The sequence below is a fragment of the Harpegnathos saltator genome, unplaced genomic scaffold (assembly GCF_003227715.2).
Source record: "Harpegnathos saltator strain DR-91 unplaced genomic scaffold, Hsal_v8.6 scaffold145, whole genome shotgun sequence".
NCBI lineage: Eukaryota > Metazoa > Arthropoda > Insecta > Hymenoptera > Formicidae > Harpegnathos > Harpegnathos saltator.
The window spans coordinates 35,386-61,841 of NW_020229923.1; the positions used below are offsets into that span (position 1 = coordinate 35,386).

At 35.5% G+C, this 26,456-nt stretch overlaps 2 long non-coding RNA genes across 3 annotated transcripts; both read left to right on the top strand.

Moving 5' to 3' along the window:
- Positions 1-3,391: 3,391 nt before the first annotated feature.
- LOC109504457 (uncharacterized) lies at positions 3,392-4,147 on the top strand. Its single transcript, XR_002163041.2, has 2 exons — positions 3,392-3,441; positions 3,578-4,147. It is a non-coding gene; the product is annotated as an uncharacterized LOC109504457 (long non-coding RNA).
- Positions 4,148-18,551: 14,404 nt separating this feature from the next.
- Positions 18,552-25,673, top strand: LOC105182014 (uncharacterized). 2 transcript variants are annotated; one of them, XR_003114475.1, is made up of 4 exons: positions 18,552-19,490; positions 20,758-20,802; positions 24,167-24,214; positions 24,707-25,673. It is a non-coding gene; the product is annotated as an uncharacterized LOC105182014 (long non-coding RNA). The 2 variants fall into 2 exon arrangements; XR_003114474.1 differs by lacking the exon at positions 24,167-24,214.
- The last annotated feature ends 783 nt before the right edge of the window (positions 25,674-26,456 follow it).

Here is a 26,456-nt window from a genome sequence, read left to right on the forward strand (position 1 = left end):
AATTCGAGATCAAGCGAACAACTCCAACGTAACTATGTAGATAAATAAACAAAAACAAAAAAAAGCGTTGCTAAGGTCAATATGGGAGATCTCCCCGATCGGTTGAGCACCGATCTACATTGAAACGGAGAGATCTCCCCGATCGGTCGTGCAGCGACCTACATTGAAACGGGGAAATCTCCCCGATCGGTCGTGCAGCGACTTACATTGAAACGGGGAGATCTCCCCGATCGGTCGTGCAGCGACTTACATTGAAACGGGGAGATCTCCCCGATCGGTCGGCTAAGTGTTAAAAGTTCACATAAAAACACTTGGCATGCCTAGGTTCAATAAATAATGTAACTCAGTAAAGAGTAATTCAGTAATGTAACTTAGTATGTTAGGGGGCACGCTAAATGTTTTTGTGCGAATTTTTAATAATAGCATTTAATACTATATAATTATATTTTTTATTTGGCCTAATTACATGATATCATTTCTTTTGTAGAAAATAAAGGTTTACATATTAATATTTTATTCTAACGTTTTTTTTAGAATTTTTATATTTTTTAAATAAAATATTTTTTTTATAAAAACATTTACTTTTGTACAATTCCATTTTATTTTTATTTTATTTTTACTTGGTCTAACTTCATGAAATCACTTGTTTTCTAGAAAATAGAAATTTATATATTAATACTTAATGTTTACATATTAATACTTAATGTTAACGTTCTTAAATTTATTTTATAAATAAAATATATTTTATAAATGTTTTTTATAGAGGCATTAGATTTTGTACAATTATATTCGTACATATAAGCGCGTGAACTTGGCATCTTTTTTTTATTTTCCTTTTTATACTATACATTAAAATGTGGTAAACACTACACGTATATGCGCGGAGGAGGGGCGGAGCCCCTCTCCCCGCATCCCCTCCCCAACAAAACCTAATTTAACTTAACCAAACCTATCTAATGAAATATTCTAAATTGTACATTATAGGTTAATAAATTTCTCGATCCGCATTATATTAGTTACAAAGGCGACAGAGAACCTTTTCTCAAACCTAAATATTCGATAATACCAATTGAAATATAAGTTGCAACCGTCGACATAGAACGGCCTGCTGATTATAGTAGTGGGCAAATGGCGATAGAAAAGCGACACAACATAAGATAATGCAACATAAGAAGACAAATTCTGACGCTGTATCATCATGACTAGGGCTCTATTACGATACAGGTTGCGTGAAAAGTTCGCGGAATGGCATCTATAAGTAAACGGTAGAATTATAAATTGTAGTCGGTTATATAGAATCACTCTTCACATGAACCTAGATTAGGTTTCATTTCCATCTGTCAATTCTTTCTGTGTTTACAAGCCAATTAAAGTTGACGTGTCAGTATATTTGTTTGCAATGGAAAATTTGAAACAGCGTGCAGTGATTGAGTTTTTTTGTTAAAAAAGGTTTAAAGGCAATGGAAATTCATTCCGAGATGGTAAATGTGTTAGGGGAATCTGCTCCTTCAAAAACAATGGTTTGTAAATGGGCACATGAGTTTCAACGTGGTCGTACAAGCATTGAAGATGATCCACGCAGTGGACGTCCAAAAAGCGCATCAACACCAGAGATCATTGAGCAAATACATGTTATTGTTTCTGAAGATCCAAGTGTGACTACGCGTGAAATTGCTCATACCATAGGCATTTCAGATGAACGGGTACGGCATATTTTGCATAAAGAATTACAAATGAAAAAGGTGTTTGGAAAAGTGGTGCCGCATACGTTAACAATCCAACAAAAATTCGCTCGAAAGCAAATTTCTCGGCGTTATTTGGACCGTTTTAAGAAGAATAAAACCGATTTTGTGCGTCGTTTTATAACTATGGATAAGACTTGGATCTATTACCATGATCCTAAATTGAAACAGGAACGTTTACAATGGACTGAAGCTGGATGTTCAGCTGCAAAGCAAACAAAGCATAAAAGATAGGCAAAAAATGTTTTGGCATCAGTTTTTTGGGATGCTAAAGGGATTTTGTTAATTGACTATCTGGAAAAAGATAAAACAATTAACTCTGAATATTGTTGTAACCTTTTGGATCAATTGGACGCATAAATTCGTGAGAAAAGACCTGGTTTGCAGCACAAACAAATCATTTTTCACCAAGACAACGCACCTGCTCACACAAGTGTTTTGTCAATGTCTAAATTCAATGAATTGAAGTACAAATTGCTTGATCATCCACCGTATTCGCCAGATTTGGCACCCAGCGACTTCTATCTGTTCCGAAACCTGAAACAATTCCTCCGTGGAAAGCATTTTTTGTCGAATGAAGAAGCTATAGCAGCCGTAGAGGAAGGCTTAGCACGAGAGGTGGGTGGGTGTCCCCCCTCTTCTTAATTGAACCGGAAGGCCAACCCGGCCGGGACTCCGGCCGGGGCACCGCGTCTCTCAACTCCCCTCGGGGAAGAGGCGCGGTACTTGGGCGTGGGGCTCCATTGGAGCCCAGGGGCCGGGTGTCGGGGAGGGAGTGCCGGCGCAATTCCCCCGACTCCCCACATTCCGGCCCGAATGGTAGACACCCCGGTGAGGTTTTAGCCGATAAGAGTTTGACATAACCCCTGCCCCCCCCCCCCAAGGAGCGGGAGTATCCATGAGGATTTCTCCACCGTGATCAAAAAAAAAAAAAGCAGCCGTAGAGGCATATTTCGCAGACCTTCCAGAAACACACTTTCGCCATGGAATAAAATTATTGGAGAGCCATTGGGCCAAGTGTATTGAAGTTAATGGAGACTATATTGAAGAATAAAATCATTTTTAGAATTTGGTATTCTTTATTTCAATTTCTCTCCGCGAACTTTTCATGCAACCGGTATGTTACACTTTTGTTTAGAAAAGTAACGGAACATGTCCTCATACTGTCTGCATGTCACACTAATTATCTTTTTATTTCTATCATTGCAATCAGCAATCTATTTTATGTATCGATGGTTGCAATGAATGAAACCTTGACAACTTAATGTTCAGTTGATATGACCGAATATACTCTTGGGACGACAGAAATTTCCTAATGAAATTTTTCTAATGTCACTAATGTTTTCTAATGTTACTCAGGAATCAACTAAATTTTTAGTTGATTCCTAAGTAACCGAAAGTTCTGGTCATTGCGGAATCAAGTTATGCCAATTGAATAGTCTTCTATGTATATTTCTCATACTTTGGACATGATACTCTTTGATACATGCGTTGGAGCAGGAAAATATACTTTATAAAACTGGTTTTGCCCATGAATAGGCTCACGTTACATCAAAGACTATAAAAACGCAATGTAATTGCGTGACGAGGAAACAAGAACCCATTATATATAGCATGCGTGTGAAATATCTCACAATACGTGTTAATTTGTCGGGACGGTAAGACGTGTCGGGAAGATTCAAACTTGTATTAAATTCTCGTAAGTGAAATACAGATTAACGTGTTAAAATTGTGCTTAAAGGATTTTACGAAATTCAACAAGAATAAGTTATCACTATAATAAAACAGTTGCTAAAAAGTATTTGACTTCCTAACTTTAATTTCTTGGCTTTCAGGTTGTAGAAAATATCTTGATTATTAAACGACATAATGAAAGTGTCCTTCCATATTTTCTTAATAAATATGCTGATAACATTCAGCCTAATATTATCACTTGGAATGTCAAAAAGTGTCCGTCCAACAAGACAGCTTTCGTCTACGATCGACATAGGAATGTCAGAAAGAGTATTTTCAACAACACAACTTGCGTCTACGACTGACATACCTTTATTTTTTAGACGTGCACGTATTGGTATTATTATAAATCCTCCGAAACATGATGTTACCCACCAGGGGAACTAAAAGACTCACACGGAATATGTTGCGAGAAATAGCATTAAAGACAAACAAGTAATTATCAATTAAAAATTTGATACCTTTAATTACAACAAAAGGAATGATACAGGATCGTCTACGTAAAGTGTGACAACCCAAAAACTTTAAAAATATTTATCGTATCAAAAAATTGTTCATGACAAAATTTTATATACTCGAGAGGTTTTTCTAACTATAAATAAAAGTCCGCTCCGGCTCTCCTCTGAAAAGGGGTGGGAAGTAGTGGTGGGGGGCGGAAAGAAATAAGTAAACTTTATTTGGAGCATATTTCAAAGTAACCTGCTGCAAGTTTTAAATGTTAAATGTATACTGTGTCGAAAATTACATTCGATTAATAAAACTTCTTTTGTTAATAACTTTTTAATAAACGATGACTGCCAACTAAAACTTTTTGCAAGTTACTCAGGGACATGTCCTTGACAACATATATGAAGTTCAAGGTTATCGGCGAGGTAACCATTAAATATCTTATTCAACGTTATCGGAATTAGTTTTAAAGGTCATCAAACCGATTTACGAAAACTTATCTAAGGACGCGTTATTGGAGTGCTGCGTTGATAGCTACATGTAAAATAGTAACGCTTGAAGAATTAAGAGCTTGAATAATTTAATTTGTAAAGTAGCTCCAAAAGCAATGCACGGCGGAACTAGTATTGTCGAAATTGTTGCGTAACAACTACTTGCATGTTTAATAATGGTGCAACTTCATTATTACAAATAATATATTACAATAATATATAATGGGTGTAACTGTCGGGCCAAATGTACATTAATATACTGTACGGGAGGACGGCCACCGCATCGCGCAAGCAGAGAGGTGCGCGCGCTTGAAATTACTAAAGAAACAAAAATACGTCGTCGCTAGCGAATGTGGAAGATCTGACTATACCATTGGTCGCGGAAGATCTGTATTATGGTATGGTATCGACGATTCAATATAAATTTAACAAAGAGCATAGCAGGATAAGTATGTACGAGGGCGGTCCGATAAGTACTTAGCCTCACCGCCCGATGGCGCCATTATCGCAAGAGAAATTTACTATCGTGTAATACATTCTCGTAGACGGCTACTGTCGAAATTTCAGCCGAATCGGACTCGTAGTTTTGTTTTGACCGCGTGTGGAAGCGGGCGTGTCCGCGGATTTTAGAAAAATGGAAAAAGAGCAATATCGGTCGGTAATTCGATTCTTGTTTTTGGAAGGGAAATCGCGCAGCGAAATCAAAGAGCGCTTGGATGCTGTGTACGGTGACTCTTCTCCTTCGATGGCGACCATCAAAAATTGGTTTAACGAGTTTCAACGTGGTCGCACGTCGGTTTTTGATGAGCCACGCCCAGGTGCCCCGAAAACGGCTACCACGGAGGATAACATGACAAAAATCCACGATCTCATATTGGCAGACCGCCGATTGAAGGTGCGCGAGATAGTTGAGACAGTAGGCATCTCAAAAGACCGCGTGGGTCATATCCTGCATGAAATTTTGGGCATGAGAAAGCTGTCGGCGCGATGGGTGCCGCGTTTGCTCACTCCGGACAACAAGCGCAACCGTGAGACCACTTCAGAGCAGTGTTTGACGCTGTTTAAGCGCAATCCGAAGGAGTTTCTGCGTCGTTTCGTGACCGTCGACGAAAACATGGATCCACTGGTACACACCAGAGACCAAGGAACAGTCGAAACAGTGGACTTCACCCGGCGAACGTGCTCCGAAGAAGGCGAAGACTGTCCTATCGGTCGGAAAGGTGATGGCCACCATTTTCTGGGATTCACAAGGTGTGATCTACATCGACTACCTGGAGAAGGGCAAAACGGTCACAGGGCTGTACTATGCCGAATTATTGGGCCGATTCGACGCCGAATTGCAGAAAAAACGGCCCCATTTGGCGAAGAAAAAGTGCTCTTCCACCATGACAACGCACCGGCTCACACCTCCGCCCTCGCCACGGTCAAATTGGTCGAATTGGGCTACGAACTGCTGCCCCATCCACCGTATTCTCCAGATTTGGATCACGTGCGACTTCTTTTTGTTTCCAAACTTGAAAAAGTCACTCGCCGGGCAGAAATTTGAGTCGAATGAGGAGGTCATCGCCGCCACGGAGGCCTACTTTGCAGACCTCGAGAAAACGTATTTTTCAGACGGGTTAAGAAGTTGGAGCATCGCTGGGTCAAGTGTATCGAGCTAAAAGGAGACTATGTTGAGAAATAAATCGCCACTTTTCCAAAATTTTCGTTTTTATTTTGTAGGCTAAGTACTTATCGGACCACCCTCGTATGTGCTGCCCCCGCTTGGATCTAGTTGAGATTTTTACAATAAGTTGACATTGATGTAAGATTATATTTCCCAAGAGATTATATTAAAAAAAAATTTTTTTATGGGGATTATGGAGGTAGAAAGAAAAGTCGATAAAATTTTTTTTCTCGAGAACGGCTGAACCGATTTTGATGAAAAAAATATATGTTATTGGTTTCAATGCCACAATATTATAACAAAATTATAGAATTTTTTTTCAAAAAATATAGTTTAAAAAAAATTTTCAAAACATTTTGAATTTCCTTTTATGTTATGCACTTGAAATACTATCACCATTTTCTCCGTAAAAAATCTTTAGATATTCTAGAATAACATGTCTGAGTTTCAAAACGATCGGAAGGGTAGTACATAGTTTTAAAATGTGAAGATTTTGAGTGCGTCACGTACGGCGTATGGCGCGCTGTACAGTCCTTTGTTCTGTATGCAATAGCATCTTATGATTCATTGTGTGACTAGGAATAGTTAAATAACTGGCCAAATTTTTTTTTAAAAGACTTAAAATACAAAATATTATGTTTAATATAACGGCAATAATTGTTTGAAGAATTGAAAAGTTGAAGAGAATTGTTTGCAGAATCGTATAATATATCTGGCCAAGCCATTTATTCTAAATCTGGCCAAATCTCTAAACCTCCTCACAATTTACAAACTGAAAACGGACAAATTAAAAATAAATCTATACAATTTTCCATTCAAACACCTGCGATCAGCCTACAATAAGTGTAGTTTCTAAGGTCTGCTACGTGGAGGTTGCAGTACGTTTTTAGCCTCTTTATTATGAGATGCGTGAGTCTCCTCGCCTTTCACAAATCGGGGTGTTTTTTTAATGTGAGTCGAGCATCGATTTGCTGCTGGTATGTATATTGTCATCTTAATATAAGATTGCATACGAACTTCTTCTGGAATAACTGTACACACATACATACAAGGTCATCGAAAAATATCGGACCCCCCTAATATCTTCAGTTAGAATGCATTTTAGAGAAAATGTTCAATAGCAAAGTTGTATGGTTTTAAGCGGGGAGTAAGATGATGACCTTGACTTTGACCTTAACCATGTCCTTCAAGGTCATTTCAAGGTCAACCTTATTTTTTTAAATAGAACCTCCAACATTTTGTTGCATATTCTTATAGCTTATCTTGAGAGCTTTCTAAAACACTATAATGAAACATTTTTCCATTAAGTACTTTTTGAGTTATAAAGGTTTGAAGTTAATAATTTTTTGACACAAAATGTAAAATATCTTGTAAAATATTATTTAGTTTTCAGTAATCATAACCTTAATACTTTTGTGCGCGAAATAATGAGACCAATTAATTGGTTTAAAGAAAATACATTAATCGAAAAGTATCGGCTCCCCCTAATATTTTCAGTAAGAATGCATTTTGGAAAAATGTCCAATAGCAAAGTTGTACAGCTTCAAGCGGTTATGCTAGTAGGCTATGGTGGAAAACTGCCCGAAAGTGATCGCGAGAAGCTGCTCAAATGCGTGATGTCCGAAGGCGTTAGTAGGAATCTGCCCGAAAGCGTTGGCGGGGCCGATCTTTATTGTCTCACTCTCGCAGGCACCAATAGTAATACAAGCTCTTGAGCAAACAATACGGATCACTGATTTGAATCTTTGATGCTGTGCTGTCTTCTTCTTAGCGAGCAGCAGTCACCTCGTGGATGAAAACGAACAGCCCCAAAAATTGTTCCTGTAACAAAAGAAGCCATTGCGTTCAATTGATTGTCCCAAACATTGCATTCAATTGATTGTCCCAAACATCTTCATTTTGTTTCCAATAGCCCAGAATTTTTTTGTAAATATTATTAATTGATCTATTAGATTTTCAGTTGCTCAACGAGCTTTTTGCTAGTGCTGGTTGAAATAAACAAATCGATAGTTGGACCAACACTTAATAATTAGTATTTTTCTCTACTTAATTATTTAGATCAATTTCCTATCACTTACCTGATTAATTCTTCTTTGCTCTAATTAAGAATGGCGGAGCTTTCTGAAAGAGATCGAATAACACTGTTAATGATGTGAGGATGGGGAGATCAACAAAGAGGGTATAAAACAGTAACGCGATTATTTAATGAAAATTTTCGGAATGAAAATAATAGGATCTCCAAAAGTACTGTAATCCGTACTATGCAACGTTTCGAGGACATTGGTAGCGTTAAAAGCCGCCCAAGATCTGGTAGACGTAAAACAGCAACAAATAATGATAAGGCATTAGATGTTTTACAGTCTTTCGTTGAAAGTCCCCACATTTCCATCAATCGCGTTGCACAAGAACACGAAATCGGTCATGCATCTGTCAGTAAAATTCTGAAATTGAATAAATGGCATCCATACAAACTCCACTTGGTCCAAGAGTTGTCCGAAGACGATTTTGATAGACGCATCGAATTTTGTGATTTTATGATGGAGATGATTGTCGACGATCCTCTATTACTTAATAAGATTGTTTTCTCTAATGAGGCAACATTTGAACTGACTGGAAATGTAAATAGACACAATTGTAGATACTGGAGTTAATCCTCACTGGAAAAGAAACAATCATACCCAATATCCACAGAAAGTTAACATATGGGCTGGTATTCTTAATAGTAGACCAGTTGGCTCTTTCTTCATTGAAGGCAATTTGACAGCACAAGTATACACAGTCATGCTTCGTGAACAAATTGTTCCAGCTATTCGAGACATAGCTGGTGGAAATATGGATGAAATTTATTTTCAACAGGATGGAGCTCCATCTCATTATGGGGTAATTGTCCGTCAATATTTGAATGAGGTATTTCAGGACAGATGGATAGGGCGATATTGAGTGGCCACCTCGGTCTCCGGACTTGACTCCACTGGACTTTTTTTGTGGGGTTACTTGAAAAGTAAAGTTTATGCACCAAGCCTCAAGATTTAGATGATTTAAGAGGGAGAATAACTCAAGAGATAGAACTAATACCGCCGGAAACGTTCCGGAATGCGGTTTCAACTGTTTATAACAGATTGGCACATTGCCAGGCTGTTGAAGAGCAACAATTTCAACATTTGTTGTGAATTATTTGGTACAATTGAATATTTTGCCCAAGCTGACCAATTGGAATGAAATTCGCCTTAACTGGCCGGAATCACACACCACTCTTGCCTTAACTGGTCGGAATCACACACCACTCTTGCCTTAACTAGTCGGAATCACACACCACTCTTGCCTTAACTGGCCGGAATCACACACCAATTAACGAATTGTTAACTTTAAACCTTTATAACCCAAAAAGCACTTAATGAAAAAATGTTTTATTATAGTGTTTTGGAAAGCTCTCGAGATAAGCTATAAGAATATGCAACACAATGTTGGAGGTTCTATTTAAAAAAATAAGGTTGACCTTGAAATGACCTTGAAGGACATGGTCAAGGTCAAAGTCGAGGTCATCATCTTACTCCCCGCTTGAAACCATATAACTTTGCTATTGAACATTTTCTCCAAAATGCATTCTAACTGAAGATATTAGGGGGGTCCGATACTTTTCGATGACCTTGTATATATATATATATATATATTGTATATATGTATGTAACAATATGTATGTTTAATATAAGGATCTTTGCAAGGACGATCTGTTGTCAAGATTTTTGGGCGGGCATACACAGAATTCTAACAAGAGTTTTAACTCTACTATGTGGCGCATCGCTCCAAAACACCTTAATTCAGGCGCTAAATTCGTAGAATTGGCTGCTTACGTGGCTGCAGGCATTTTTAACGAAGGTTACACAGCTATTTTAACTATGATGAATTTGCTGAAACTCAATATTGGCCAGCAATGTAAGATTTTCGCTAATCTATACGACGCGCGCCGAATTACACGAGACGGTCAGCGCCAACAAAGCAGCAGCAAGGAGGCTCGTACAATGCAGGTACGTATAATGCAGGAAATGCAGGAACAAGATTTTTTTGAACAAGCTGAAAGACTCTTGTATGGACCTGGAATAGCTGATTAAGATTAGATTGTTGTAAGTAACGAATAATTGATATTGTTTTTTAGCGAAAACTTTAACTCGCGTTTTCTCGAAATATTAGTTTTGTGATTTTACTAAATTGGCGAACAAGATAGCAAAAAAACTATTTGACCTATCGACCCAAACCAAAGTTTATTCTCTGGAGTATTATTAATCATCCTAAATGAACTAAAAAATCGATCAAAACTTAATTTAAACAATTTCTATAGCATAAAGAACGCAACATTTTTCTTTTAAAATTGTCACTTTTTCGTTTAAGTTCTTATGATTTTGTTTCTTTTCTTAGTTTTTTTAGTTTATGCGTATTTGTATGATTTTATGCTTTTTTATTAGTTTTTAGTTCATCGACTATAAAAATACATGTAAATTAAAAATATTTTTGGTTTTTTTGTTTTAGACAAAAATTACGAGCTCCATTTGTCCCGCCAATCGGAGCAAGGCGCTTTGATTATCATGTAACAACTCCGCCCCATCTTAAATAATTTGACAATAAAAAATTTTTTTATGTTGCTAAAATGTATATTAATATGTAACTAAACGTTTACAGAAATTGATTATTTCATTCTCTTTGGAAAAATTCCCGAATGTCATCGATATTTTCATCTTCTAAACCAGGACACTGCCTTAATTCACAGAGAGATTTTTCTGGTACACTAAATCCCGTAAGAGTAACAGTCTTTATTATCAGGAAATTGAATTAATTCTGGTTTTATTTTGTCAATTTTTGATCTTTATTTTAAAGAAATGATTAAATTTATATCAATCAAAATATTTTCTGTCGTTCGTTGTGTCTTTTTCCAATCTTTCTGACAACATAGCGATTCCACGACGATAGAACGATCTGTCTTTCGAAGCAATCCAATCAGACACCCATTTTTGCATATCCTCGTAATTATTGAAGTGTGTATGTACCAAAGCTTGTTGCATCGATCAGAATAAATGACATTCAGATAATGGTAGGTCTGAGGAGCACGCTGAGTAAGAAAGGATTTTCCATTCAAGCTCTAACAATGTTTGTTTAATTGTTGTGATTGAAGCAACATATATCCGATGGATATCAGATATCCAAGTTTCGAATATCCAAGTTTCGTATTCGAGCATTCAGATTCAAATATCCAAGTATGCAGATTCAGACATTCAGATTCAGATATTCAGATTTTGATAAAGCGTGACTCACAAGGGACATTCGGCAACGCGGAAATTCAAAAAAATCTGAAACTCTGCATAATTGTAGAGCAGATATATCTAATAACAAAACAATTTTTCGTTGGTGCCCAAAAACGGTTTTAAGGGTGGAAACAACCCCTTGAACAAAGTTGATTTTTGTCTTTCTAAGCGAATATTATCGAAATTATTAAAGATATGAAAAAATGTTTTAGACAAAAGTTTTATGGTTTTAAAAGTACATTATTATGCTATATTTAGATTTTTTTAAAATGTAAAATTGTGTATAAAATACCCCCCCTCCTTCTCTTTTTTCAAATTGTTAAAATCAATTGTCCAACCAAAATAAAGCTTATTTTATGACAAATTCAACCATATATAATAACATTATGTTTGGAAAAGGCAATATTGAAAAAAAAATTAAAAATGCTCTTATATATATGCTACGCGTACCAAACTTATGGGTTCGCTGCTTGACGATGGCATTTCTTTCTCCCTCATAATTACTGTCTGTAAAAGGTAAGGAAGGAATAAAAACAGGTAATCTAAGAAAAGAATAAAGTTGATGTTAAGAAGTAAGTTGAAGAAGAACAGCATGATAAGGAGGACGCAGAGAGAGTGTATATAACCCTAATATAGATAATCTTTTAAATTCAATTGTAAAGAACAAATAAGGAAATGAATGATATGAAGAAAAAGGAGAACACACACGGATTTAATAATGAAAAATATAATTTATAAATTTATTCAGTGTACATTTGTGTGTATGTGTTTTGCTTCATTCAGTATATAGGTTTTATTAATTAAGTAGTCGATATAGATATTCGAGTGAAAGATATCTTATATTTTGGTATGGATTATAATATATACAAATTTTACAGGAATTGAGGACAGTAAAATATTATTTATTCTATATAATTATTACAATAATGATATTGCTCAAAGAAATGTTCAAAACAAAAATATTGCTTGCACCATGCACAACGTATAAAAGCCATTTTACCACAAATGCTACATTTTGGTATACGTTTTTCTTCTTTAAAATAACAATAATCGATTGGATTATGAAATTTTTCAGGCCGTGTTGATAAATAACCACTTTTATACCAGCTATATCTAAATAAATTTCGAAATCTTGGAGAAGACAGTTGATTGTGTGTTAAAGATTGCAATTTTATTATGTTATTACGTAAATGTAAATTTATGTCATAATTATTTATAATAACACTATCAGAAAAGCTTCGAACAAAATTTTTCCAGATTCTGAAACCAAAAACATCTAATGGCTATATAAAAGCAGTTGTTTTTTTGGTATTGTTAGAATATTTACATGTTTGTCTTTTGGTACAAGTTCTTCCAATTGGTTCGGGCAATGTCCTGTCCATGAATCAAGCAGTAGTATACTTTTCTCTCCAGTGTTTGGTAGATACACTTCTTGGAACCAATTTTTGAAATGTTCAGTTGTCAATTTCCCTGATTTTGAAGCCGCAATGTAAATATTCACTGGTCTAAAAAGAGTTTGTTCTACTTGTGGTCCAAAAACACCAGTAGATTCTTTTAATACTATATATTGGGTGAGTGCAAAAGTTCGTGCGGAGTTTCAATAGATGGAATTATAAGCGTCATAAAGTGTTGTCATTAATACTTCCATCTACATATTATATAACATTGGAAAGGTGACGTCTTCAGCTGTTATTAAAAAAAAAATCATTTGTTTTCATACAAACTGCTTCGAGAAATATCACTTTAAAAATGAGTATCGATAAGGTGCATTTACGGCATGTTATGCTTTACGAGTTTCGGAAGGGAATAAACGTTGCCGCAGCCGTAAAATACATTCAGGATGTTTATCAGGATGAAGCTCCAGCTAAACGAACTGTGGAAAAATGGTTTGCTAAATTTCGGCGCGGAGAATTTAACCTTGAAGACGAGCCACGCTCTGGTCGACCTTCTGACATTGATGACGATGTTTTGCGTACTTTAGTGCTCAATAATCCGCGAAATTCAACAGAAGAAGTTGCTACAGCACTAAACGTTGACCGATCAACCGCTTTTCGGCGTTTAAAAAAGATGGGATTCGATTTGAAGCTCGATATATGGGTGCCCCATTTGCTGACCGAGAAGAACAAAATCAAGCGAATTTCTGCAGCCGTTTCTTTACTCGGGCGGCTCAATAACGAGTCGTTTTTGGATCGACTAGTGACGGGCGATGAGAAATGGGTCCTCTACAACAATGTTCAGCGCAAACGGACATGGAAACAATCAGGTGAGCATGGTGACGCAATGCCAAAGGCCAGTTTGCACTCGATGAAGGTGATGCTCTCTGTTTGGTAGGATTGCAAGGGCATAATCTATTTCGAGCTTCTCCCCGCTGGCAAAACGATTGATTCGGACAAGTACTGTCGCCAATTAACCAATCTGAATCGAGAAATAAAAGAGAAACGTCCGATTTTGTCAAATCGCAAGGGAGTCGTCTTTCATCACGACAACGCCAGACCACACGTTTCGAAAAAGACGCTGCGCAAACTGAAGAGCCTGAAATGGGATGTCTTAACGCATCCACCGTATTCTCCTGATATCGCACCATCTGATTATCACTTGTTCCGGTCATTGCAAAATTATTTAAATGGAAAAAACTTTGACTCTTTGGAGGCCTTAAAAAACGGCGTCTCTTCGTTCTTCGAATCTAAACCGCGCAGTTTTTATGATCGAGGCATCCGTATGCTGCCAGAACGTTGGGAAAAGATTATAGAAAACGATGGAGAATACATCATTGATTGAATAAAGATTTTTGTTTGCCTAATCACTGTGTGACTTTTACTCACAAACTCCGCACGAACTTTTGCACTCACCCAATACAAAGGCGAAAGGAGATGTCCATCTGCAGATATAATAGGCATAATGGTGTAGCTATGAGTCATATCAGATAAAGATTGGATAGTAGCTCCAACTGTCTTCACTCCTACATTAGCTAATGTTCTTCCTGCATGTATTTCTAAATTAAAGCCACTTTCGTCCGCATTATAAGTTGATTCAGCACCGATTACATTAATATGTGGCTTTACTGTATTTACAAATTCCTCAGCGTTTTGACGTATAGTTAGATCAGTTAAATGAGAAGACCGCGTTTTAAATGCAGTTATTTTACGTGATGTAATACGATGTGCCTTTTTAAAATTCCATATCCACCAATTTCCTGCTTTAAATGAAGAAAAATTCACTTGTTCCTTTGCTTCTAGTGCCCATTTTCGCAGATTTATATCATGAATAATAAGTCCTCTATTAACAGCTTCTTGGAATTTTATAAGAACATATTCAGCAATAACTACAAGTTTGTCTGTATTTGAACCCCCACGCATTACATGTTCTTGTCATCTGTGCAATTGTTGAATAGATTTTACCTAGAAGAAAACAAATCTCAATATTAAACAATTCGAATTCAAAAATAAAAGAAGTTATATACGAATTAAATGTTCACGAAACATCAAATTGTAAAACTTAAAATAAAAAACAACGCGACTCTAACTATATAATTTACAGCTTTGGTCATAAGTATAAAGCATCTCTAACTCATTGTATTTTCCTAGAAATCAATGCATATACTCATAGTAAATATATAATCTCTTTACAATAAATATTATATTAATATTTTATAATATAATGTGTATATTATATTTATGTATATTATATTTATATTATAATTTATATTATATTAATATTATATTATATTATATTACAATAAATATTGTAAAATAAATATTATTTCCCACATATTCTTATATTATATTTTTTTATTATATTATTTTTCCATATACTCATATACTATATTATGTCCTCCATATATTCATATAGTATGTTTTTGTTACACAATTTAAATAAATTTTTTGGGATGCTTTATACTTATAGTCAAAGCTGTATGTACAATGACCGACAATGATGCGTTCCGCGAGAGGGGAAATAGAGTTCTCTCTGTCGCGGAACGAATCACTGCCGATCACTGTACACCGTAAAAGCCTCAAGTATTTTACTATATATTATTCTTCTTATTTTTTAATTAAACTTTACTTTTCTAAAACGATGTTGTACAGAAGTAAGAGATAAATGTCCTTTCTTTCCACTCTTCCAAAATTCGATTGCCTTTTTCTTATAATTTAAGTTTACATTTCCACCTTCATCATCCACAGTTCAAACTTCATTTCCATAATTATCTTCTTCAGCATCAATATCGTACACATCTACAAATTGTACGTCATGCGGTTCTGATGGATCGTCAAAATCAAGTCCCCACTCATGTTTGATCGTAATATCGTGATGTATAGCACTCTTTATTAAATCAGTAATTGTATCATGGAGTTCCACCTCTTGATGATTAACAGGAGTTATTGCAATATTTGTGAAATGAAATGTCGCAATTAACAAATTAATAACATTAGCTGGATTTATTACTGACATTATGATACAAATCTTAAGGATATTTTAATTAAACATTTCTCACAGCAATAATAATATACGTACTGCTTCAATAACTGCTTCAATAACACTGAAATGTATTCCAAAATGGACAGCTTTTATATGCAAATGAATGAAGATAACATATGTCAATATAATGAACCTTGATTGCACTGTACTTGATAAAGAGTGCTATTTTGGTCGCACAGTCATAAAACTTGTGACAAGTGTTTTGCATGTTGCCATGATGTACACACACGTGCGCACGTACAAAAACACACATACACACACACACATATTTATTTATATTTACGCGTGTCGTTTAAATTAATGAAAAAGGTAGCCGCAATGTTGGCAAAATAAACATCTATTACGTGAAATTTTATAATTTATAACATTTTTAAATATTAGTGACTGTATCCTTATCATGCTATTTTTCTCCTACTTACTTCTTAACATCAACTTTATTGCTTTTTCAGATTTTCTATCTTCTTCCTTCCTTATCTTTTACAGTTTGCAATTATGAGGAAGATTTGAGGAAGAAAGAAATGCCATCGTCAAGTAGCGAATCCTTAAGTTTGGTACGCGTAGCATACATATAAGAGCATGTTTAATTTTTTTTTCAATATTGCCTTTTCCAAACATAATGTTATTATATATGGTTGAATTTGTCATAAAATAAGCTTTATTTTGGTTGGACAATTGATTTTAACAATTTGAAAAAAGAGAAGGAGGGGGGGTATTTTATACACAATTTTACATTTTTAAAAAATCTAAATATAGCATAATAATGTACTTTTAAAACCATAAAACTTTTGTCTAAAACATTTTTTCATATCTTTAATAATTTCGATAATATTCGCTTAGAAAGACAAAAATCAACTTCAAGGGGTTGTTTCCACCCTTAAAACCGTTTTTGGGCACCAACGAAAAATTGTTTTGTTATTAGATATATCTGCTCTACAATTATGCAGAGTTTCAGATTTTTTTGAATTTCCGCGTTGCCGAATGTCCCTTGTCAGTTGTGGCAAGTGCGCAGTGTTTTCCACGAATACTACTCTTAGTGAGGTCTCGCCAACCTTCCGCAATCACATAATCATCTGTCAGCAAAATTGGACAACCGGAAGCGGCTCACCCACGCAGACCATTTTCAGTCATTCTCTTCCATGAAACACTCGGAATCAGCAATAAATTGTTTTCTTTATGTTCTACCTTCCTTACTACCATTTTTATTAATTCCACTCTTGTTGAAATCCGATTTTAGTGGATCATTATTATTATTCTGTGGTATCTATCCATCAAGTCGTCCACCTTTTTGAGACGGTGTACGGGATAAGAGACCCCTACGAATTTAAACATCAACTTCAATATCTCCGTTCTATTATTATCTCCCTAGAAACCGATTATCACCCAGACCCAACACTCCTACCCCCTTTCCTACTCCAACGTTTACCCCTTGGTCCTTCTTCTTCTCCTACTAGCGCGTTCACTCTTTCTACCCCTTCAATATCCTATTCTCCTGTTTCTTTCTCTGAACTATCCACTCCCTTAAATTCACCTGACCATTCATGTTCCCCCTCACTCGACTAACTCTCTATTCATATTCCTTCCCTTTTTCATTCCTTCTTCTTCCACTTCTCACACACACACATACACATACAATCATTAGCGTAAATTGTCATGTTCTAAACCGCGCCGTTGTATCATTTTGTTATTATCTTTATTTTAATAAATTTGTTAATAGTCTATTTTCATTCAATTAATTTCAAAATCTTCCCACCTTCTAACAGTTGACTCACAGTCCTATCCCCGGTAAAGAGATTCGCGTCCTTGACCGAAAAACGGATCGCTCGTCGTACGTTAGTAACAGAATAAAGGGACTCGTCGGGTTCCTGACTCGTTCCCTGGCACGCATGTACGAACGAGGTTCGCCTTTCCTGCGAATGAAAAAGTTGCGCTCCTCCTCTAGGACGTAACAATAGTATACCACACTTTCCATATTCCATCAAATATAGAGCATTGCTTTGTGACCGTGAATGTTCCGCTTTGGTGTTGATGTTGATGGTTGTTCTGGATCAACTCATGATTTTTTCCGCTTTGGATTATCAAAATAAATCCACTTTTCATCTCCAGTTATAATTTGCCATAAGAAACTCTTTTTTTCTGTCTAGCAAGCGAGGACATGGCGATATTCAAACGATTTGCAATAGCACTTTCATTCAATTCATGTGGAACCCATTTGCCTTTCTTATGAACTTTTCCCATGGCATGTAGGCGTTTAGAAATTGTTGATTTATCGATACTGAGTTATTCAGCCAATTGTTTCTCCATTTGAATGGTGTTTTCATTCAATAACACTTGCAATTTAGAATCTTCGAATTTTTTTGGTTGACCTAACAGAAACCTCCTAACAAAATATTTTTAATGTCGCAACCGAATTTTCAGTTGATTCCTGAGGAACCAAAATTTTGGTTATTGTAATTGGAATCCAATTATATAGTTCCAATTGTATAATTTTCTGCGTGTATATCTCATACTTTAGACGTGATACTTTGTTAATGCGTAGCAGGAAAAGATACTTTATAAAACTGGTTTTGTCTTTATGTGATATGAATGATTACAAAACTGCAAGGTAATTGCGTGAAGAACGCGGAAACTGCTTGCGTGGAGAATGCTTTATATACAGCATGCGTGTGAAATATCTTACAATACGTGTTAATTTGTCGGGACGGTAAGACGTGTCGGAAAGATTCAAACTCATATTAAATTCTCGTAAGTGAAATACAGATTAACGTGCAAAAGCTATGCTTAAAGGATTCGAAATTCAACAAGAATAAGTTATCACTATAATAAAACAGTTGGTAAAAAGAACTTTACTTCCTAATTTTAATTTCTCGACTTTAAAGTCGCAGAGAATATCGAGATTAAAACGACACAATGAAAGTAATGAAAGCGTTCCATGTTTTCGTAATAATTATAATAACGTATAACCTAATATCACTTGGAATGTCAAAAAAAATCCATCCAGCAAGACATCTTCTGTCTACGGCCGACATAGGAATGTCCAAAAGAATATCTTCTGCAACACAGCTTCAGTCTATGACTGACATAAAAGTATCAGAAGGAATATTTCCAGCAACACAGCTTCCATCTACGACCAACATAGGAATGTCAAAAAGAGTCCGTTCAACAACACAATTTCCGTCTACGATCAACATAGAAATGTCAGAAAGAGTCCGTCCAACAACATGTCTTCCGTCTACGACCGACACAGGAATGTCAGAAAAGGCACCTCCAACAACACAGCTTCCGTCTACGACCAACATAAAAATGTCAAAAAGAATCCGTTCAACAACATGTCTTCCGTCTACGACTGACGTAGGAATGCTAGAAAAAGTACCTCCAGTAGCACAGCTTCCGTCTACAACGGATATAGGAACGTCAGAAAAAATAACTCCAACAACACAGCTTCCGTCTACGACCGACATAGGAATGTTAGAAAGTACAACTCCAACAACATACCATTTTTTTACGCCCTATTCTCTATCTAAATTTTTTGGAAATATACGTGTTATTATAGACACCCCGCAATTTAACGTAGTGACCTGCCCAACAGGGCAACTAACAGATCCACGCGGAATGTGTCGCAACAGGGAATAGAGACAAGCAGGTAATTATCAATTAAAAATTTGTTATTTTTACTTGCAACAAAAGGAATTATATAATGTGTCCCACGTAAAGAGTGACAACCCAAAAGTTCTAAAAATATGTATCAAAAAATTATTCATGACAAAGATTCATATATTCGAGAGGTTTTTCTATCTATATACAAAAATCCTCCTCTGCTCTCCCCTGACTAAAAATGGGGGACATTATACTTTATAATTTCAAAACGAATTTCCTTCTATAAAATGTTATACATTTCGATTCTACGAAAAGAAACAAGTAAACTTTATCTGGAACATTTCTTTAAAAAATACTTCTGTTGAAAGTTATAGATATTTTTAAACTTTACAGTAAACTGCATTTAAACTAAAATAATTAAACCGTAAAGTAAATAAAAGACTATATAGTTTTTCACATTTTTCACTTTACTATATGTTCGAACTGTTGACCAATTACAGTTAAACACTTATTAATCCTTTTTACAACATTTTGTCTAACTCTAAGTAACATTTTTGGGTAACGCTTCAAATATCAGCGCAAGCTTCGCGTATTCTTTGTTTTACATCTTTTTTGTCGTAGGTGGTTAAAACATAACTTTTTCTTTGATACATCCCCATTGTTAGAAATGGATGCTAACGTACATAATTCTTTATCGTATCGTAGAATACTTTTTTACGATATTTAGTTTCTTTTTTATAATAAAAAGGAATGAATTTTTCTTTGAAAATTGTTATGTTAAATTTAAACGTTCGCCATTTTATCAAAAATCAATATTTTTTTAATCGACTACTTTACGCGGAAAATTATAGTATCTATTTTAATATTCTATTTTTCTTTTCTGTTTCCATTGAATTTTGCGAAAGTTACGTTTGATCCCGTTTATACGGATTTTTCAAATACTACTTTTTCGTTTATTTGTATCTCCACTATTTTTTATAACTGCTTACTATAAAAAATCGTGAATATTTTTAATAGTGTATGTTTTTAAATAAAAAGAACCCCAATTCTATCAATTTCAATCGTTTCTTCCCATAGAATCCAAATGTGTAACATTTTACAGGAGGCCCCATTTGAAATTACGAAATTATCCCCTACTTTCTTTCAGAGGAGAATGGGGGCAGACTTTTATTTATATAATTAGGGAGATCTCACGAGTACATGAAATTTTGTTTCTCCTATATGTAATATTTTCTCACTCCGGATCTGCATCAGGATCTGCATTCTATATATTTATTTCATTTATTAATTTTACTTTTTGTATTTCTCTTTAGGGGGTCTAAATATTTGAGGCTTGTCACAAAAATTATCAAAATACGGTAAGTAAGAGCAGATAATTCAAAAGACAGAATAATACATATATGACAACTTATACATGTGAATAAATATTAATTATCACTAATCAAGTCAGTTGTCCTGACATCCCATATATCTCCTGAAATATACTATAATCTATAATAATTTCCTCGTACTTATGGTAACGAAAAATAGTATGACAATAATATGACTATATGTATAATATAATATATTATGTTCGAGAGCTGTATGAAAAACCATTCAATTAAGAAATCTTAAATTTTTAATAAAATTTAATCATATAATTATTACATTAATAAGGGAACCCTCAACTGTTACTTTACCGATCAGATAAGATTACATAGGGTATCTATAAAGTCCGACCCCATACCTGGATCTCGGAAACGGCTTTAAAATGGAAAATGTTTCAGAAAAAAGTTGTAGGATATTGAGGGGGACACATGATAAAAATACCTCTGTGAAGATGGCCCCTCATTCTTCAAATTTGAAAAAAATTATTAGAGTTCTGAATGCCCCTCGCAGAGTTCTAGAGTTCGCAATCCTTTATAGAAAGAGTTCCGTCATTTAAAGTAGAGAAAATACCATTTTAAAAATCGGAGGGCCAACTTCACAATGCCCCTCATTATGTAAAAAATGTAAATTTTTTGAAGTTCTAGATAGATTTTTAATTGTTCTATAGTTCTAGATAAGTTTTAAAAATAGATTTATTTAAAACAATAAGAAAAATTATATTTAAAATTCTCGAATTAGAAAACGAAAAATGGCAAGAACTCTACCAATTTTGGTTTTAGCGCATCGAGTGTTAATAATAATCTTTAGAACTCGTGAGGGGCTAACCAGAACTCTAAATAAAACATCGGATTTTCAAAAAAATTGATTGTTTATTAAACACATAAAATTTTTTTTTCGGAAATCCGATGTTTCATTCAGAGTTCTGGTTAGCCCCTCACGAGTTCTGAAGATTATTATCAACACTCGGAACGCTAAAACCAAAATTGAAAGAGTTCCCGCCGATTTTCGTCCCTAGAGTTGAATATTTCCATGTCCCTCGGATCGAAAGATTTTTTCGGAAATCCGACGTTTCATTCAGAGTTCAGGTTAGCCCCTCACGAGTTCTGAAGATTATTATTAACACTCAGAGCGCTAAAACCAAAATTGAAAGAGTTCTCGCCGATTTCCGTCCCTCGAGTCGAATATTTCCATGTCCTTCGGATCGAAAATTTATTTTCGGAATCCCGACGTTTCATTCAGAGTTCTGGTTAGCCCCGCACGAGTTCTAAAGATTATTATTAACACTCGACGCGCTAAAACCAAAATTGGTAGAGTTCTTGCCATTTTTCGTTTTCTAATTCGAAAATTTTTAATATAATTTTTCTTATTGTTTTAAACAGAACTATTTTTAAAACTTATCTAGAACTATAGAACTATTAAAAATCTATCTAGAACTCTATAAAAATTTACATTTTTTACGTAATGAGGGGCGTCGTGAAGTTGGCCCTCCGATTTTTAAAATGGTATTTTCTCTACTTTAAATGACAGAACTCTTTCTATAAAGGATTGCGAACTCTAAAACTCTGCGAGGGGCATTCAGAACTCTAATAATTTTTTTCAAATTTGAAGAATGAGAGGCCATCTTCACAGAGGTTAAAAATATGGACTTGACCTTGAATGACTTTATCAAGGCCAGGTCAATGTGATCGATGTTTTCTTAAATGGAACCTTCTATCTTTTATTGCATATTCTTATAGCCCTTGTCTAGACGTTTCCAAAACACTACCTATTTTTGTTTTTTGCGCAAGCCATTCCCAAGATATGAAGTTTCAAAGTTTATATATTGCCGGCATTCGCATCACCCAAGGTGTACCGCGTGGAGGTTGCACGGTCGGATTTACGCCCCTTGTGCATGCGTGCGTGTGTATGCATGTGTATGTCACAGTAGAAATAAGGACCCCACGGTTCGTCACTCCCGTAGTATTTTTTTACTCCAAACCCTCTTCACTGTGTGTGTGCGTGTGTGTGGCCCTAAAAAGGACCAATTTTGTATGTATGTGTTTTTTTAATCAAAATTCCCCCCCCCCTTTCTCTCTGTCTCACTGTCTCTCTCCACCATTCTTCTTCTGCTTCCCCTTACATTAGTTATTTTCTTGCCGTTACACACACACGCGCGCGCGCGCGCGCACACATACACACACACGCACACACACACACAAAAGAGGCGTAAATCCGATCGTGCAACTTATGTGCGGTACACCTTGGGTAATGCGAATGCCGGCGGTATGTCAACTTTGAAACTTCATATCTTGGGAATGGCTTGCGCAAGAAATAAAAATAGGTAGTGTTTTGAAAACGTCTCGACAAGGGCTATAAGAATATGCAATAAAAGATAGAAGGTTCCATTTAAGAAAACATCGATCACATTGACCTGGCCTTGATAAAGTTACTCAAGGTCAAGTCCATATTTTTATCATGTGTCCCCCTCAATATCCTATAACTTTTGTTTGAAACAATTTTCCATATTTAAAGCTGTTTCCGAGATCCAGGGGTGGGGTCGGACTTTATAGATACCCTGTATATTAAATTGTTCTACTGATCATCCTTAATAACGTAGTACTACTCCCTACTTCTGGAAAAAAACTAGTATAGGCTAGTATAGTATAGAGTGCTTCAAAGTTTGGGGCTAATTTCGTAATTATGGGCAACTGTGTGGTTGAATGAGATATCATTCGACTCGCATTGATTAAATAACTCGCAGTACATCATAAAAATAAAAGAAAAAACGGAAGAGAAAGAATTAAAGCAATAGTTATTATAAGAAAAAACAAAGAGCACTTACTTAAAATCTTATATACTTATACACTAACTCGATTATTTTTTGAAATATTCACTATTTAATTATTTTGCGCAAGTGACACAGATCAAGAAGTCTTTATCCAATCATGACCAAAAACTGTTCTTAGATTCTCTTGATCGAGTACTATCTATTTATGGATAAAATCTGTAAGTAAGCCTATAATTAAACGTCAGGCGAGCAGCAAAATTTAACATTAAAATGTAATTATCTCATGATTTGACAAGAATATAACAATACTTGACATATATGATATACTAATCAAGGCGAGTCGAATGATACCACATTCAACTCCATAGTTGTCCGTAATTACGAAATCACTCCCAAACTTTGAGGCGCTCTATAGCCTATATTAGCTTTTTCTGGAAATAGGGAGTAGTAGCACGTTATTAAGGATGATCAGTAGAACAATTTAATATATAATCTAATTTGATTGGTGAAGTAACAGTTGGGGTGTTTCTCTTGTTAGACTGAGAAGTTTTCCAGACTTGGCTCGATCAGATTTTCTCTTGTTTCAGACGATGCAACACGCACTGTCTGATATATATTTTTTGATAGTTGACGAGGTACGAAATTTCATCAATAACTTTACAATCTGAAAGAGAGTTTAGTTTGTACCGTGATGGGATTTGGCAACTGCGCAGTAAATGGCGTAACGTCATCGATAATAACGAAGAATATTTCGTTAAATGATTTTGTCCTATTGACTTTTAAATAAAGATTGAAAATTGTTGAAAATCGAAAAGAATTAACTACTCGAACTTATATTTGAGACATTCCACAACACAAAAATTGCCTAATAGTACAACAGATGTGAGAAGGTAATTCAAGAGACACAAAATAATATATGGCAACTCAGAAAAGTACATAAACATTAATTATCACTAATAAAGTCAATCGTTTTGGCATTCTTAAAAAAAAACACTCGATATTTGAATGTTTTCTTCCGTAAGGGCGTTCTATATATTTTCTTAAATAATCTATGATTTATAATAGTTTACTGGTACTTATGATAATAAAAAGATAATATGACATTAGGGAATTTTATTTTTTTTCAGAAACCGCAGACGCTAGAATCATTGGATAACGCTAATGTTATTGGGTGGAAAGATGAAATTACATATGCGTGTCGTTCACAATGACACTAGAGGCGTGCAATTTGTTATTCTGCTCCCGCTCGTTCCCGACTGCTCATGCTGGCGACTCCCGATGCTGTCGCTGCTCCACAATGAGTGGAGAAGATAGAAGCGACGGGAGCTCATCGGGAATGAGCTCGATTTATCTCGGTCGAAACTGCCGAGTCTCGAGATTCCCGACTACTCCCGACTCCCGACTAATCCCGAAACCAACGAAATGTAGCTTAAAGATATGAAAACCGTGCTTCTGACCGATTCCGATACTTTTATAAACCAGTGTCGTTTTACAGATTTTGCATTGCACAAAACCAACAGAAACATTAGTCTGACTATCAACTAGTATCAACGTGTCAACGTATATACAACGTATATCTATAGTAATATACGTATACAGGGAAAATGGAAGTAAAAAAGAATGTTTTAAAGTGAATATGTCATATTTCTATACACTCTATGATATTTTTTTCGAAGGGTGAATTTCTTTGGAGTACGTACGTATAAACGTATATAAAGTTATTCCAACAATCACTACTTTTATCTGTGCCAGGCTTTTCTATTAATCAAATACGTCCATTTTTATCTTTTTCGCTAGTTCACTTTTTGTAAAAGAAGACATTTTTATGTTATATATATTGAGCGCTATACCGTGCGAATTCTTAAACTCTAATGTGATGATATTTTCCGCCACACGAGTATGCGCATTGTCTGTGTAGATCAGTAAGAAATACGATACATCGTTACTGCGGCGAAAGATTTCGATTCTCGCCATATGCCGATTCTTGACGTGCGCTTGTTTTTCAGATTTGCGTGTCTAAGAAACAAGCGCACGTGCGGCGAGAATCAAAGTCTTTTGCCGCAATAATGACGTATCTTATTTGCAGGGAAGTAACGCGTTACTTGTAACGCCGTTACTGGTATCGTTACTTTTTTGAGTAACGATTAGGTAATGCCGTTACTTTTTGGTGTCAGTAACGAAAAAGTAACGGCGATACATTTTTTTTGTAACGAGTAACAAAACGTCCGTTACTTTAATCGTTACTTTTTAATTTTTATAAAATTAAACTTAATTGTATTTCATTTCTATGCATTTTTTGTTTTATGCTGAATTTAATGAGAACCAATAAAGATGGACTCACATATTGTCATCCATTAGCCTTAGCTATACAGAAAGGTTTAAAAGAAAGGTAAGTTAGTGTAATTTGGTTAATACATATGTTCATCAAACAACATTCATCTGATCAAAAAGAAAAATCAATATGTTCATATTTAATTTTATTGATTCAACTTTAGATTTTGTACTACATTCGAAAAAGAAGAATTGATAATTGCCAGCTGTTTGCATCCCAAATTGAGTTGGTTAGCTGAAGATAAGTGAAAACTTGCGCAAACGTATTTAGTAAGAGCGAGCGAGCGCGAACGAGGAGCGAGTGAGCTATAAGGAAAAAGCTATAAAGAAAAAGCTCGCTCGCTCCTCGTCGCGCGCGATCGCCTTTTGTCGCTTACGTTGCCCCTCGCCGCGCGCGCTTGCCTATCGCCACTCGCTGACTCCGCCTGTATCAAATGTCTACATGCTTAGTGCGACCGCCCTCCGCTCTCTACGCGCTCGTTGGCTCACATGTTTTAATTAATAGCTCGGTAACTATTGGCAATTTGACATTATGGTACATGACTT